Source organism: Anolis carolinensis, chromosome 3, assembly GCF_035594765.1.
Source record: "Anolis carolinensis isolate JA03-04 chromosome 3, rAnoCar3.1.pri, whole genome shotgun sequence".
Lineage (NCBI taxonomy): Eukaryota > Metazoa > Chordata > Lepidosauria > Squamata > Dactyloidae > Anolis > Anolis carolinensis.
This window is the reverse complement of record NC_085843.1, coordinates 163,305,183-163,322,101: the sequence shown is the minus strand read 5'-3', so window position 1 is coordinate 163,322,101 and position 16,919 is coordinate 163,305,183. Positions and strand designations below refer to the sequence as shown.

The 16,919-nt window shown below is 38.4% G+C and overlaps 1 long non-coding RNA gene across 1 annotated transcript in view; it reads right to left on the bottom strand.

Annotated features, from left to right (window-relative positions):
* Positions 1 to 1,492: 1,492 nt before the first annotated feature.
* Positions 1,493 to 16,919, bottom strand: part of LOC103279472 (uncharacterized) — a 99,327-nt gene continuing 83,900 nt past the window's right edge. The window contains exons 3-4 of the long non-coding RNA XR_010004449.1: positions 4,217 to 4,317; positions 1,493 to 2,926 (exon numbers count right to left, since the gene is read on the bottom strand). This is a non-coding gene — a long non-coding RNA (uncharacterized LOC103279472). The remainder of the gene's footprint in view (positions 2,927 to 4,216; positions 4,318 to 16,919) is intronic.

Here is a 16,919-nt window from a genome sequence, read left to right as displayed (position 1 = left end):
CATGCTATAATCTTAGAAACATTTCTATATAATAGGTGTAGAAATCATGTTGCCCTACAGATGTTTTTGAACAGCAGCTCACATCAGTGTTGACTTTCATAGAACTTAAGAGCACAGTCAAAATACTGCTAATTAAAAAAATAAGTTTTTTTTTAACCTGAGAGAATCTCTCTCTTGAAATTACACCTTTCAGTATGTTTTCAAGTTCCTTCTGACACGATAAAAAAAACCCCTCTATGGTCACTTTCTGCTGGAAGTTAGCCATACACTCAGCTTTGTGTACCTAGAGATTCCAAGTGAGAACATAATGATCAAATCTAGGAATAAAAAATCTGCAAAAATTAAGCACACGAAAGTGGAGGGCTGAATGTATAAAGCCCTTATGCAGTATGTACCCAGAATATCTGAGCATGCCTTATTTTTCCCTCAGTACCATCATTGTCATAGACAGAGAATTTATGTGCCTTTCCTTGTCCTGATCCAGTACATCTAGAATTCAATGGTATAAAATTGCACATAAGTTACTCCTGATTTTGGTATTATTACATTCACAATGAAACACAAATAGTTAACAATGGCCATCTGCAATATAGCAAAATGACACTTGTGGTCTGATTCTTTACATTTCTTTGAAACAAAAGAAACCGTTGTTGGTAACATATGTTTTGCACACTCTCCTTTTTTTTGGCATTGTTGGTACGAATAAAGATATTGCTTAGCTGAGCATTTTTATTTTAATAATGGATCAACTTTGTATTACTGAGTGTATATAGCACTGCAGTTTAAGACTAATGAATAAGATTAATCATTATAGATCATGTTTACTGAGCCTTGATTCTATACCCACATTATCCATTCCAAGACCGTAACACTTTATTAGTGGCTTAACCAAGCAATCAGGAGATTACATGTGGTACATGGAGCTTTTTACTTAAGTTCTTACCATGCCAGACACCAGACATTAATTACCAAGAAATATCTACTTAGATTCACTACAGAGTTTAAACAATGGCTCAGAAACAGAAATAAAGTAAAACACCATGCTTAGCTGCTTAGATTTGTCCACTGATGACTAAATAAATCAGTTACATATTCCAGATTGGGCCATAGAAACTGCCTATTAAATTCCTTAAGACTGTATGTCCTCCACTTTCATGACAGTTAAGTGACAGTTACAAAAGTGGAAAAAGCAAAAAACAAAACAAAACACCTTTTTTAAAACCTGAGGGAATTTATTTATTTATTTACAACATTTACTGACCACACACCCAATCCAAAGCCTCCCAGTTTGTTACAGGTATTTGCATGGAGAGATGTGTGACAGTGGGAGTTCTCATGCCAATATGTAGCTGCTACCCTGTTTCCCCGAAAATAAGACATCCCCGAAAAATAAGACCTAGTAGAAGTTTTGCTGAATTGCTAAATATAAGGCCTCCCCTGAAAGTAAGACCTAGTAAAATTTTTGTTTGGAAGCATGCCCAGTGCCTGCCAAACAGAACATCAGAGCATGCAGGATTGGTAAATGTACATACCAGTTGTACATGGAAATAATGGTAGTAACAAGAAATTATTGATAGGATTCACAGTTTGTCTGGTTATGCTGGTTTGTGATGACAACTACTGTACAGTATATAATAAATGTTCATTTTTTTGTTCAACAATAAATGTGAATTCTTCTTCATGGAAAAATAAGACATCCCCTGAAAATAAGACCTAGCACATCTTTGGGAGCAAAAATTAATATAAGACACTGTCTTATTTTCGGGGAAACACGGTATTGATGATCACCATGCAACTGCTGTGGGATAGCAGCTTCGGACAATAAAACCCCTAGTATGTAGCTCAACAATTATTATTTTTTTAAAAAAATAAAGGACACAGAAATAAAAATAATGTGTATATGTAATGGTTTCTGTAACATATCTTAAAGGAAAATAAAAAATGCTTCTTAAAAACATGGGGAGCCCCCAGTGGTGCAGTTCGTTAAAGCGCTGAGTTGCTAAACTTGCCAACTGAAAGGTTGCAGGTTCGAATCCAGGAAGTGGAGTTAGCACCCACTGTTAGCTCCAGCTTCTGCCAACCTAGCAGTTCGAAAACATGCAAGTGTGAGTAGATCAATAGGTACTGCTTCAGCGGGAAGGTAACAGCGCTCCATGCAGTCATGCCGGCCACATGACCTTGGAGGTGTCTACAGATAACGCCGGCTCTTCAGCTTAGAAATGGAGATGAACACCAACTCCCAGAGTTGGACACGACTGGACTTAACATCAGGGGAAACCTTTACATTTTTAAAAAACATGCCTCTTTTTTGTGAAATATGTTTATTTCAGTCCACATGTACTTCTGGCTTTTCTTATTTGTGACAAGTCTAGTATCCAGAGCCATTTGTATCTGAACAAATAACATCAAACTTGAATATCTTATGAATATTTACAGTATGTAGTACGTCTCCCTCACACATCAAATGTAAAGTATAAGAAGCAAGAAAACCAAGCAAAACAAGTGTGTTACCTTATGATGACATTGACTGTGCATATAATACTGAATGAATTTTTCTGTAATTTTGTTAAGGAACCCAGTAACATTGTTTCTGTAAGATATAAAAAATTCTCAATGAAATCATAGAAAATATAGAAAGTGCTGTATGTATGGAATGATTGATGCCGTGAGATATTCTTTTTCCTTAGCAACAGTTACTTCTCCCTTTCTCCTTCTGCACATGAGAGGAGTAAAGGAGGCAGGAGTTTGGGGTTTTCTGGTACAGCTGAAGAATTCATTGGAATAAGCCTGGAAACAACATGACCCTTCATGCCCTTCAATTTCTCTCTTTCCCTTCTCCCTTTCCTCTAAGTGCAGAATCTAATTGCAAACATTTGGTCTCTCCTCTACTTGCTTCCTGCAACGAATGAGCAGCCAGTCGAAGAATCTATTAGAAAAACAAAACAAATAGCATTTAAGGAATGTAAGAATGCTCCAAAGTGAATAATTTTTCTCTCCCCCATTACCCCTTAAATAATCCTTTGGACAAAGATGCTTGCTCAAAAGAGAATTAAAGCATCTCTGGTATTGTTTGACCAAATTTCCATCAAACCATATTTCAGAGAGCTTGATTTACACTTGTAGACACTGAACTTCAACTTTTGGGATTTTTTTAAAAAGAAAAACGTATTACTCGTACTTGTTTGCTTCTAGTTTGTTTTACTATGTGTAAGCTATAATAAAAAAGCTGGAATGGAGAAATAGCTTTGGAGTATTGTTTGAATTTTTGAACTTGCTATAGTCAACCTCCTTTGGCTGATATTGTAGCCAATCTCCTTGAATGCTGTATCAAGTTCAGATTTTCGACAATTTGTTGTAGTGAATGTTTCATGAAACATCTTCTCTGGTAATTAATTAAAGGGAAAGTTAGGTGTGGAAAAATAATGCAGGAAATGCTTAAATAACTCACAATTAACATATTAGCTGATATATTCCTACATGTTTTCTTAGGGAGAGTGGAGACGGCTTGTCATACAACACGATAGCCATAGCACCAGTTGCGATTAACCAGTTTTATTTGAAAATTTGGCCTATACTTTTATGGACTGCTTGGGTCAAATAATATTTCATTCCATTAAACTGAGAAGCAAGCAATTGCTTTAACTCTATGAGCAACACTTAAAATCACATATTAAATTCAAAGACAAATGTTAAAAATGCAATTTTCAAGTTTTAAACATTAAAACTTGAAAATTAACTCCAAGTTTGCAGTACCTGGCAAATGTTGAATTTGTGCCTAATTTAATTATTTTTTACAAAGAAATAAAGTAATTCAGCTATTTTCTAAGGAATGCCCTCACCCCAAAGGAAATCTTATCATTTACCACAAAAATTGTGTGATACCTAGTGTATTTGAAGAAATATCTCTTGGAGGAATGTTCAAGAGGTATAACCCAAAATTGTAATTGTTCTCTTTAAATTGATTCTGGCAAAATCGTGTTTGAAGATGCTGTATGGCCCCTGTATCTGCAGAACTGGTATCTGTCACATTTAACTACATCCGACAAAATATGTCCCCTCTAGGCATTTGCTAGGTCTTCCACTGTATATGGATTGGAAGTCCTTCATTTCAATAAGATTTCTTATTATCCACAGTTTTGTGTATCCACATAAAGTCTAGGAACATATCCATCAAAACAGGACTCATATTATATCGAACTTGAATTGGAAATCCTACCTTTCTGAGCTGTTTATTGCAGCTAGAATTTGAAGGCTTGCAGGAAACATGATTTCTGGGTCACTTTTTATGGTCCCAGCTTGCACACAATAGACCTATGGCTGAAGAGAGTTCTCACTGCTTAGGAGAAGACCCACGAAAGGACATTATTTATATCACCAGGTTATGGACAGCCTGACATACAACAACAAAAAAGCAGAGTAAAGTTATTCCCATTGAGGGTCCTTCCAGACATATCAAAGTCCTGAGAGGAATCGCGATATAAAATCCCAGTTCCTCTTGGGACTTTGTCCCCACTCCAGCCCTCAACCACAAGCTTTTCCCTCTCCTGCTCACCCAAAGCATTATTCTGGCGCAACTACAGAGCTCTCTGTAGAGGCCTGCAAGGCTGGCAGGCCCCTCGAATAAGTTTTGGGGAAGGAATGGGGAGCTGGGAGGGGAGGGGGCACCATCGCACTACTCTTTGGGAGTCCAAAGAAGCAGGATGGCTATGGGGACTGATCCGTGGGACTGCAGAAGCAGTCCCGGGAGTGAGTCTAGACAGTGCCCTCAGCTGTAAAGATCTGGACCTTAATTTAAGGTCTGGATCTTTATTGGTGTTTTTAAAACCCCGTATTAAACCAAGTAATTTCAGTTTACTTCAGTTTGCAGTTGATTAACCTGAAATGTCATCTGGACAGAGCTGGCCCTAGGTATTTTTCAAGTGTAGGCGAACTGAATTTTGGTGCCCCCCCCCCCCACAAACCACTGAAAAATAAAAGCGTTGGATAAGCAAAAATGTTGGATAATAAGGATTAAGGAAAAGCCTAATAAACATCAAATTACATTAAGATTTTACAAATTAAGCACCAAAACATCATGTTTTACAACAAATCAACAGAAAAAGCAGTCTCGACTGCCCCCCGTATGTTTTTGCGCCCGAAGCGACCGCTTAATTCGCCTCATTGTTGGACCGGCTCTGCATCTGGACTTCTAAGGCTAATACGCCTGTTGGTCTGAGTTATAGGGCTGGGAGAGACTCAAAACATGGGTGCTAACTTTTTCGTGTATTTGTGCAGATGTGTGTATGTGAAAAAGAGAAAGCAAACTAATATCTTACAATAACGAGATAAGAAATGGGGATACCACTACTTCTGCATCTGTGGGGGATATGCTTCTGCACTTTGTATAGCTATGAGAAACTATGAGGGCTATCCAGAAAGTAGATTATGTTTTGGAATTAAAAATGAACAAAGTATAGGAGAAAACATTTACCATATGCAGTTGAAAGCCACACCCAAATACTACAGCTCACGTAGTCGCCATTCAAATCTAGGCACTTACCATAGCAATGAATGAGCTTTGCAACTCCTTCCCCACTAAATTCTGCCGCTTGTGTCCTCAACCAGCCGGTCACCCCTTCCCGCAAATGTGCAGCGTCTCCAAAACGCTGCATTGCCAGCGACGCCCCCATTGTTGGAAACAAGTGGTTGAGGACGCAAGCGGCAGAATTTAGTGGGGAAGGAGTTGCAAAGCTCATCATCGCTTGAATGGCGATTTGAATGGCGACTACGTGAGATGTAGTATTTGGGTGTGGCTTTTAACTGCATATGGTAAATGTTTTCTCCTATACTTTGTTCATTTTTAATTCCAAAATGTAATCTACTTTCTGGATAACCCTCGTACAAAGAATAGCAAATCTTATTGAAATTAAGAACCTTCAGCCCAAAAATACCAAAAGAGTCATAAAGGAAGATTGAGACTTGGATTAGAGAGGATGTATTTTGTCAGATGCCAGAGGATAGTGGTTATATCTTACTATTCTGGTAGTTGGGATATCTGGTCTAGCAAATGGATACTGAAAGCATTTCTCTTCAATTCGTACCTCCATGTATACATCACAGCTTGGAAAGTTTCTTTACTGGCACTATTATTCCCAGAATCTCTCAGCCATCATGACAACTTTTCCCAAGCCCTAACAAAGACAGAAATGCCCCTTCATCCACACATGCCATAAATGTATAAGGCCAAGGGAACCTTTGGGGCCTTAGAAAGGGGAGAATTCAGGCCACAGACTCGATTTTCAACAATGTTTTAACCCATTTTTTCCACCGCTACTAGAATAATGTATCTGCCTTCGGCCTCACACATTGCTTTTCACAGGTCCTGCCAGTTGCAGGACCCTCTAAATTCTTGTTTAGTAATACACACACAGGAAGCTTACCCCAGAGATAGTACTTGATAGCAATGGCTAAGTACAGCAAGAATCTTAAGAATCTTAAACTGGCATTTGCCCTTGGGCAGTCTACTTGGTAGTTGCAAGGACCAAATGATTCCAAGGAAGTTGCTTTAAGGAAGTTACTTGCTGAAGCACCATTTGCAGAGTTTGGAAAAGATACTTTTTTTGGAGTACAGATCCTAAAATCCCCCAGGCAGCATGGCCAGTGACTGTGATTGGTTGAGGATTCTGGGAGTTCCTAATCTAATCTCTGTAAGAAAGTGGTGAATCCTATAATTTGGAGTAACAGAAATGGTGTTTGAGATCTTTTGGTGACATTTTACATGCAGCAGCAAAGTTTGTACGAGGGTGATTCTAGACTTCCTGAATCGGTTTTTCTGATTTCGAAATTCAACATTTTTGAATCATCAGTGGGATATGCAGAATTTAAACCACATTCCCCAGGAGCCACATTACCTTCCTGATATTCAAATAGCCAGTGCTAGAGATTGCTTTTGACACTAGTTAATTCAAGACTTATTTTCATCAATTACATTTATAAACTAGGACCTTCAGCCTTCCGTTTCATTTGATTCCCCCTCTGGAAAGACTCATATCACTGTAAACATCAGTTCGCTCATTTTGTTGAAAGCCCAGAAGACAGAAAGGAAGGAAAAACGAACAGTTAAGCTACAGATGTCTCTTTCACTGTTTCGTTGTGGTTTTCTTTCCTTTCCCTCACCCCAGCCTTTCCCCCCCTCAGAGCAAATCTTTTTGCAAATAGTTTCCCTGGAGAAACCCAGCTGAGCTCCCCTGACAAGTCGTTTAATGCCCCTGCTGTCAGCTTGAACCTTGCTGATTATGTGGGTCTGGTTCAGCTTGCAAGAAAACTTGATTCAGCAAGTTCATATCCCTCCACTCCCCCAATTCCACTCTGCATTTCTACTACTCAATCTCCCAGTGAAACAGATCTCTTTTGTGTTTATTTAAGGCAAAATTCCTATTCACTCTGAATAGAGTGGCATTCAGGAAGTGATTCAGGAAGAGGGGACTTGTTAAATCACCAAACCATTTTTTCAAGATTTATTAGAATTTTCATCTCATTCCATTTAGGGATGCATATGATTCAACTATAAAACAGTCCACAATTACTACCACACAACATCCCAGTGATTCCAACTATGAAAGCCTTCGACAAGTCTACAATGTCTTTAAAATTAGGGGAAAGAGTTTAAGGAGTCTAGGACCTATTGTTAGAGGGTTGGCACTGCATCATTCAGAGAATAGTTTTGTGCTGCTGTCATGAAAAAGGAAGAAATGTTTCATTCATTGAAGTTTTGGGATAAATTCTTATCAGATCATCTTCATCATATGTCAAAATATGGTATGTTGTCTGACTTTGGGTACCGTACTATTCCCCTCAATGGATTCTCACCTTGTCATGGTGAAGTGGCTTGCATGTTCCAATGAACCTGTGGGTTTACCACCGAGTCATGCACTTTGTGTTGGAAAAAAGTCATCCTGCACTGCTTAAGTCTCTATGGTTAGATAGGAAGCCTAGAAAAGAGTTAGGGACACCTTCCCCAGTTCCATGCATGCTCTGATTAGGCTTCACCATTGTTTCCTCCTTCCCATCTTGTTTGGGTCAACCCACCCTTTGATGTATTAGAAATGTGATCTCTCCTTGCTTTGACGTAACTTCCCCAATTTGGCTTTTGGAATGTTTATGGCCCTAGAGAAGAACAGACCCATGAGGTTTGGTCGCCATTCCAGCTTCCTGCTTTGCTCCAGAGAGGACGCACTCTGTCCCCTCCTACTAGCCAAGATGTAGCTATCTAGAGCTTTGTTATTTTAATCTGTCTATTTTAATGGGAATTTACCTCATAAAGAGGGTGATTAGAGCTTAGTGGCTCATCAATTCCCAACACTTCGGGGGGGGGGGGGGGCTGAGGAGGTTCCAGACCGAGCACAATCCAAAGACCTCAATGGTGGATCAGGCGGAAGAAGACTGCAACAGATTGAGAAACCACTGTCATAGTGTTAACCACGCTACTGGTTGGGACCCTAACTCTATGAAGACTGTGTGTTGATTGGCTGTGCACCGACCTCCACACATTAAAAAAAAAACCCTCATGCATAGGAACTTGGAAGGCCATCATACTCAGACAACGAGAGATTGCCTAAGAAGAAGACTGCACTATGCTTAAATATTTCACAGATGAATACCAAGAGACATGTGACCAAGCAATGCCAGAGCATTGGCAAACATTGTTAATGATAAATAACGCACAAGCAAGAAGAGGTGGTCGTACTTCGCTTTTGCCTAAATGTACTGGGAAGGGCCACCACCACTCCTTCTCTCTTCCTCTGCTGAGTTAATTGGATGCAAACTCAGTTGTAGCTGAGGACAAAGGAAGGAAGTGGAAGGTGAAAAAGCTCAGTTACAAGCTTTGTCCTAGCTCAGAGATTCTCAGCCTGTGTCCCCCCAGATGTTTTGCCCTTCAACACCCAGAAATTCTAACAGCTGGCAAACTGGCTGGGATTTCTGGGAATTGTAGGCCAAAACACCTGGGGACTCACAGGTTGAGAACCATTGTCCTAGCTGATGACAAAGGGGGGGGGGGGGTAGAAAGTGAAAGAGAAACTAGATATTTTAAAAGTACAGTAGAGTCTCACTTATCCAACACTCGCTTATCCAACGTTCTGAATTATCCAACACATTTTTGTAGTCAATGTTTTCAATACATCGTGAAATTTTGGTGCTAAATTCGTAAATACAGTAATTACTACATAGCATTATTGTGTATTGAACTACTTTTTCTGTCAAATTTGTTGTATAACATAATGTTTTGGTGCTTAATTTGTAAAATCATAACCTAATTTGATGTTTAATAGTCTTTTCCTTAATCTCTTCTTATTATCCAACATATTCGCTTATCCAACATTCTGCCGGCCCGTTTACGTTGGATAAGTGAGACTCTACTGTAGTTGAAAGAAATAGGATGACAGCATTATCTTGCAGATAGTTCCTGACTACAGCAGCTTTCCCAGCTACTAGGACTGTAGCTTGAGTACATTACATTACTGGATTGTCCCAAGTGTTTTCTTCCCAGACACTTGGGACTCTTAGAAATAAGATTTTGCTCCAGACTCGGTTTCAGTTTTCTTTTATAGTCCCTTCCCTCCCTAAAGCCAGAAGTGGACTAGCATTTTTGTTTCTTGAATCCATGTTGCTCTGGCAGTTTAGTATGAGTCTAATATCTTTTGTACTTAACGTAAGATGTCCTGAAACCCTGGCCTGGATAAAGGATTTTTTTTTCGTGTCAGGAGCAACCGGAGTTGCTTCTGGAGTGAGAGAATTGGCCATCTGCAAGGACGTTGCCCAGGGGACACCTGAATTTTTTTTTTGATGTTTTTACCATCCTTGTGGGAGGCTTCTCTCATGTCCCTGCATGGAGCTGGAGCTGATAGAGGGAACTCATCCGCGCTCTCTCCGGGTGGGATTCGAACCTGACAGCTTTCAGGTCAGCAACCCAACTTTCAAGTCATGAGGCTTTTATCCCCTAGGCCATCGGAGGCTCTGGACATGGAGCTATATGAACATTTTCATGTTCCATTTGTGGGAGTGGCTCTTTGATGGCACAAGATGCCTTTCGGAGCTTGGACAATTTGCTCCTTTGGACAGCAACTATCAGAAACCCTCCAGCCAACTCAGTAGGGCTGGTGGATTCTGGTGGTACAAAACATTCTGAACATTTTCTGATCTGTAGCTCTTAAAAACTCAGAGTGATTTCCATAAAAAGACTGTAATCCTATACTGAACTGTAGAGTTTTCTTGCCTTCTCCTCCCAACTTTTTTTGTAAATAGAATATAAATATTGCCATCCTTCCATTCTCCCTCCCTCTCTTCTTTCCTTCCTGTTCGTAGAAATTGTCTTTGTGTGAAGCTCAACACACAGCTGCGCTTCTGACATGCTTTCACATAGCATCTGACAGAGTGTGAAAGGTTAACTTACAGTGGCATGTACAGTATGCGAGCCAGATGTTGCTGCCATCTCTTGATTTGTTCTCATGCAATTAGTTCCATTAACTGGCGAAGTTATGGACTGGCAGACTAGGGGAAGTGAAGTCATATGGGAGAGGTTAAACAAAGGCCATTACTGACCTCCATCAGCTCATCTTACACTCCTGCGTGTTGCTGTTTGAGAACGGCTTGGTGTGGGGAACAGGCTCCAAACGATAGGCCTGTCTCCAGTTTCTGCCAGGTGTTTTCTAGAGTCCTTATGAAACGTGGCTCTAGGATTTCTCTACGATGCTTTTTAGGACTTTATAAGAGGAAAGGGGAATAATACTACACGGCATAGCCTTTTAAATGTGCTAAGCTGGTGCCTATTTGGCAATAAGCATCCCGATGAGTAGGAAGACTATCTGATAAGGATGTAGGGAATATTGATAAACATTATTGATCTAGACGAGAAGGAGTGCCTCAACATAATTAGACACCTTGTTGAAAGCAAGAAAGAACTTTGGAAATTTTCATCCTTTGCACGAGTGAACAATGCTAGTGACAATTTACACCAGGGGTCCCCAAACTAAGGCCCGGGGGCCGGATGCGGCCCATCGAAGCCATTTATCCGGCCCCCAAGGCACAAGGGCAGAAGGGGGTTGGGCTAAATGACCCAAGGGTTCTCTTCTTCTCTTACAAACATTATTATTATTATTATTATTATTATTATTATTATTATTATTATTATTATTATTATTATTATTAACATTGAGGCTGGGTGGCCATCTGTCAGGGGTACTTTGCTTGTGCTTTTGGTGCACAAAGACAGAATGGGATTGGACTCAACAGCCTAAAGGGTCTTTTCCAACCCTCTTTATTGTTATTGTTGTTGTTGTTGTTATTATTATTATTATTATTTATTGCTCGGTGGCCAATTATAGTACGGCCTCCAACGGTCTGAAGGATCGTGAACTGGCCCCGTTTAAAAAGTTTGGGGACCCCTGATTTACACCATTCCCACCTACACATTTCCAGTTCTAATTATCCATTTGACCTGGATGGTTCACTCAGCAATGAGGTACAAGTTTTACTCTAAAGAAGTGTGTAAAAGCAGTTTATCAGTTTGACAGACATAACCGTAAAATATGTCCATAATTTTAGCGAAGATTTAAATGCTGAAATATCACCAAATATTTCCTAACTACAGTAGAGCCTCACTTATCCAAGCCTTGCTTACCCAAGTTTCTGGATTATCCAAGCAATTTTTGTAGTCAATGTTTTCAATATATCATGATATTTTGGTGCAAAATTTGTAAATGCAGTAATTACAACATTTATTGCTTATTGATCTACTTTTTTATGTCAAATTTGTTGTAAATCATGATGTTTTGGTGCTTAATTTGTAAAATCATAACCTAATTTGATGTTTAATAGGCTTTTCCTTAATCCCTCTTTATTATCCAAGATATTCACTTATCCAAGCTTCTGTCGGCCCGTTTAGCTTGGATAAGTGAGACTCTACTATATTAAAGAAAATATTAATTAACCACCTCTGGCCAAATGATTCTATCATCTTCTATCTATCATCTATCTATCTATCTATCTATCTATCTATCTATCTATCTATCTATCTATCTATCTACACTTCTAGAGTCTCACTTATCCAACACTCGCTTATCCAACGTTCTGGATTATCCAACACATTTTTGTAGTCAATGTTTTCAATATATCGTGATATTTTGGTGCTAAATTCGTAAATACAGTAATTACATCATAGCATTACTGCGCATTGAACTACTTTTTCTGTCAAATTTGTTGTCTAACATGACGTTTTGGTGATTAATTTGTAAAATCATAACCTATTTTGATGTTTAATAGGCTTTTCCTTAATCTCTCCTTATTATCCAACATATTCACTTATCCAACGTTCTGCCAGCCCATTTATGTTGGATAAGTGAGACTCTACTGTATCTATCAATCTATCATGTTTTTGCAAATAAATAATTAAACAAAGCAAAATGAAACATTTGAATAATGTAAAATACAATACACTCATACATCCCATACTGAATATTGTAACTAAAGCAGATCTTCATAGAAGCTGTGAACATTCAAAATTCATAGTTTAATGGATATATTCCCAAATGTTAATTTAAGAAACGTTGCAATGAAAATTTTGTGTGTGTGTGTGTGTGTGAGAGAGAGAGAGTAAGCATGAGATCAGGGCCATAGCCAGAAAAAAATATCAAAGGGGGAACAACGACTTTTTTTTAGCGAATCATGAAGAGTAGTTCCATAATGCAAACTAATTTAGGAATCGGGCTCCATTGATAAACTTCAGTGGACATTCAAGACAGATAAACTTCAGTGGATACTCATGGGGATTTGCTTAATCAGTTAAAATTCATAAGTAAACCAGTTTGGAAAAAAAACCCTGAAAAAATGGGGGGGGGGGGTTTGAACCCCTACACCCCCTCCCCCCGGCTAGAGCCCTGCATGAGATATAGTAATAAAAAATCCAACTAATTTAGTAAATTCACTATCAAAGCTATGATCCCATAACTTTGTCTACACAAATAAGCTATGAATTTTCATTTAATCTTTGCAAATTTCACTAGAAGAGTGAGTTCATCGTTCCCGAAAACTTACGTATGGCTTAGAAATGATACTTTAATTGTATTAGTGGGCTGTTTGCTTACACAGATGTAAACTGGAGTAAAATGAATATGTTTACTATAATTCTTTTAAACACAGATGAACAAGTGTATAACAAAATTTTCTTTTCCTAGGACTGATGAGTTTTTGAAAAAAAATAGTCATACAGCTGTCTAATATATAAAGCCTTCTCAGGTGTTGTGCCAAGTCTACAGAAGATTTGCCCAGTTCTTCATGTCAACGGTTTTACTGACTTCCTTTTACTTCTAAGAGGGGAAAAGCAAACATGATGGAGGGATAGCTTTCTCTCCTGCTTTGTTCTCCTGTAGTCCCACAATAACCTGCTGTGAGCATTGTTTGCAGCTATTGCCACAGGCAAGTTTTCCAAATGCTCAGTGCTTCCAGAAGACGACCTATGATTTCAAAAACAGGATGAATGAGTAGATCCAATTAGATGCCCAGAGGTACATGGTCATATTAATGCTGATATTTTAGTGAATAGTTTAAATCTAACCATGCTGTTGTAATTTTGCCGATAGACATTTTAAAATGCTCGGTGGTAAGCTCACAATAAAAATAATAGGTGAGCAGTATGCTTTTCATCAGACCTACAAAACGTGTCAAAGCAATTGCGCTTCAAATATTAATTATATCTATAAAGAACTGATGATCTTTGTAGGGTTTGCATCTCACTTAGAGGTTACATTACAATGAAGGGCTGGTTTTGAGACATCCGTTCTTTAAAATCTATTGTTGGCAGGTGGCCTTTGAGAGGCCAGTACAGACTATTGGGTTTCCAATGATATCTTCTGAAAGTCCCCAGCACTCTGGGAAAGAATGCCCTCTCCTTTCAAAAAATCTCCTTCTACTCCAAAGGATCATCAAACATACTTGAAAGGCTGGGATGAGGAGTGCCCCAAAAACAGTTAGCTCCTCCTCCCATGAAAGATCATGAAAGTGAACTGGAATGACATGGCATCACCTCCAATTGCCCAAAATAGCAAATGTGACATTGCAACTGATGCTCTGGAGCTCCAACACAGGATGGTGTATTTTAATAGGCTCCAAAGCATGGCCAATTGGCCATCCTTGCTTTGGGAAGTTGATAACCTATACTGTGACCTTATTAGAAAACTGACTCATGAATCAAAGTTGTCAACAAATGTGACTGAATCTCATGACTTAATGTAGCATTCCTTTACATCCTGCATCACTTGCAGTTAATGTGCTCCCACTCCTCGGCAATCTCAGAAGTTGTTCCAAAATGACACTCTAGGACAAAACAAGAACTTTTGGACCTTGTATTCTGAGAAGGCTACAACTGGTATTTTATATGCTTCTAGTAAACTTTCCCCATTTGTCATTCACTTTTCATTTCTAAATTGTTCATAGTCTTATGACCAGTATCCTGTTGATCAGTTACAAAGGCATAAGCTTGACTTGTGCAATTGTAACTACAGTAGAGTTTTACTTATCCAACATAAATGGGCTGGCAGAACATTGGATAAGCGAATATGTTGGATAATAAGGAGACATTAAGGAAAAGCCTATAAAAACATCAAATTAGTTTATGATTTTACAAATTAAGCACCAAAACATCATGTTATACAACAAATTTGACAGAAAAAGTAGTTCAATACGCAGTAATGCTATGTAGTAATTACTGTATTTACGAATTTAGCACCAAAATATCACAATATATTGAAAACATTGACTACAAAAATGCGTTGGATAATCCAGAACGTTGGATAAGCGAGTCTTGGATAAGTGAGACTCTACTGTATTTAGTATTCATGTTTATGTTTCTTTGTGGCCCTATGGCCACAATTGCAAATGCCTCCCCAAACCTATTTAACAGTCAGCAACTACACTAAACATTGGAAGTCTATCCTGCTGGAGATCAGGTACTATCAGTTACTACAGGAGAATATGGTGGAAAAGGTAAAGCATCTAACTATGTAATCATAAGTAGACACACAAGGATTACATTGTCTTCTGACATCTCTCAGATGATAGTGTCATCAATTTGTATCTAGATATGAAGACATAGCAGATACTTCTCCACTCTCCCCCCTCCCCAATTCCCACCAACCACTAAATGGCCATGGAGAGCAGGCATCACTAGGGTTGGTGTTGTCTGGTGTAGTAATTTATGGTGTTTCTAGGCCCATCCTGGTGCAACAATCAGAAGGAGGACCTCTTACCCATCTCCTCATTCCACTCTAGATCAAATGTGGAATTGTCACCTGGCAGTGCACCAACTGTCAGAAAAATAGACCTCTGTTACCAGCTGTCGTCTGTTAAGTTCTGTATTACCCTATTCTTTACAGTAATGCGCAGCATCCCATATTTCCAACATATCCACAGCACAAAACCTGAAGAAATTAGTTCTTGGGAGCCATATAAATTATTGCATACTGAGTTGATGAAAAAAAAATGCTATCATATACAGCATGTCTGCATTGTGTAGTATTTCTGTCTAGTTCCATAATTATCAGGTAAATATCTATCATTTTCTAAATACCTGTCCGATATCTAATCAAAAAGCTTTACTTGTAAACAGGTTACCACAGATGAAATAGTATTATTTGCTCCTAACAATATGTATATCATAAAAGAAAAATTTAGGTTGGATTTTAAAAGCTGTAAAGGTATTCCCATACATCATTTTAAATAAATTAAACAGATTAGGTACTGTAGGGAAAATATATCCTGTGGGATGATTTATGAAATACAGTGTTCCCTCACTACTTCGCGGTTCACTTTTCGTGGGTTCGCTGTTTTGCGGTTTTTCAATAAACTCTAAAATACTATTATAAATCATAAAAAATTACAATTTTACAGCCTAAGGAAGGGAGGAAGGAGAAGCCAAAGGGAGAGAAAAGGAGCCCAAGCGGCAACAGGAGGAGAAGGAGGCAATTTATCAACACACGGCTGGTTGATAAAGACTTAAAATAGTGTATCACTACTAAAATAATGTATAAATATTAAAATAAATATAGTGTCCCTACTTTGCAGATTTTCACTTATTGCGGGTGGTCCTGGAACCTAACCCCAGCGATGAGGGAACACTGTACATGAATTCTATATGAATTACAGTATTCTATAAAATTTGAAACAATATTTGTTCCTATAGTTAAGAAATGAATGTTGGGTTTAAATAAAAGAGAAGATGTGAATCTTAGGTTTAAATTGACAAATGAATGTATTAATTTACAAAAATAGAACATCTGAAGAGTTCCAGATTAGGAAAAGAAAGTCATCTATAACTAACTACATTTTTTCTTGAAGTGTTTAGTTCAGTATTTCTCCATGACTTCCTAGAGTTTTCTTGACTTTCAGAAATCATTCCAGAAATCAGTTTTCTGAAAAAGAAAAAAGGAGTCCAATTCTGACAATATGTTCAAAATAATTTCTCTAAGTAATAAATATCATTAGTATGAAATAACATACAACATCATTGCATGTTTGTTGCATTATTATCTTGAACTCTCTTTATCTCGTTGTGCCAACCCACCTTCAGCCAAACCATATGGATTATTAAAACATCATATCAATATAGATAAATGAGAAGTTATCTTATTTTAGACTGCCCAGACATTTTAAGAATCCCTTTAAGGGGAATATGAAAGTTTGAACAGTTACAGAATGTATTTAAAATTCTGAATGACCCTTTCCTTTCAAATACAAGACCCAGCAGTTTTCAAAAGCCCCCTGAAGTGCTCAGAACATGCCTGGACTCTGGAGTGGGAGAATTCTATTTCAGCAGCACTTAAGCAGAGGAAACACCCAATTGATTCAGAAGCAGAAGTGTGAAATAATTTACACTGCCAAGAGCCAACGGA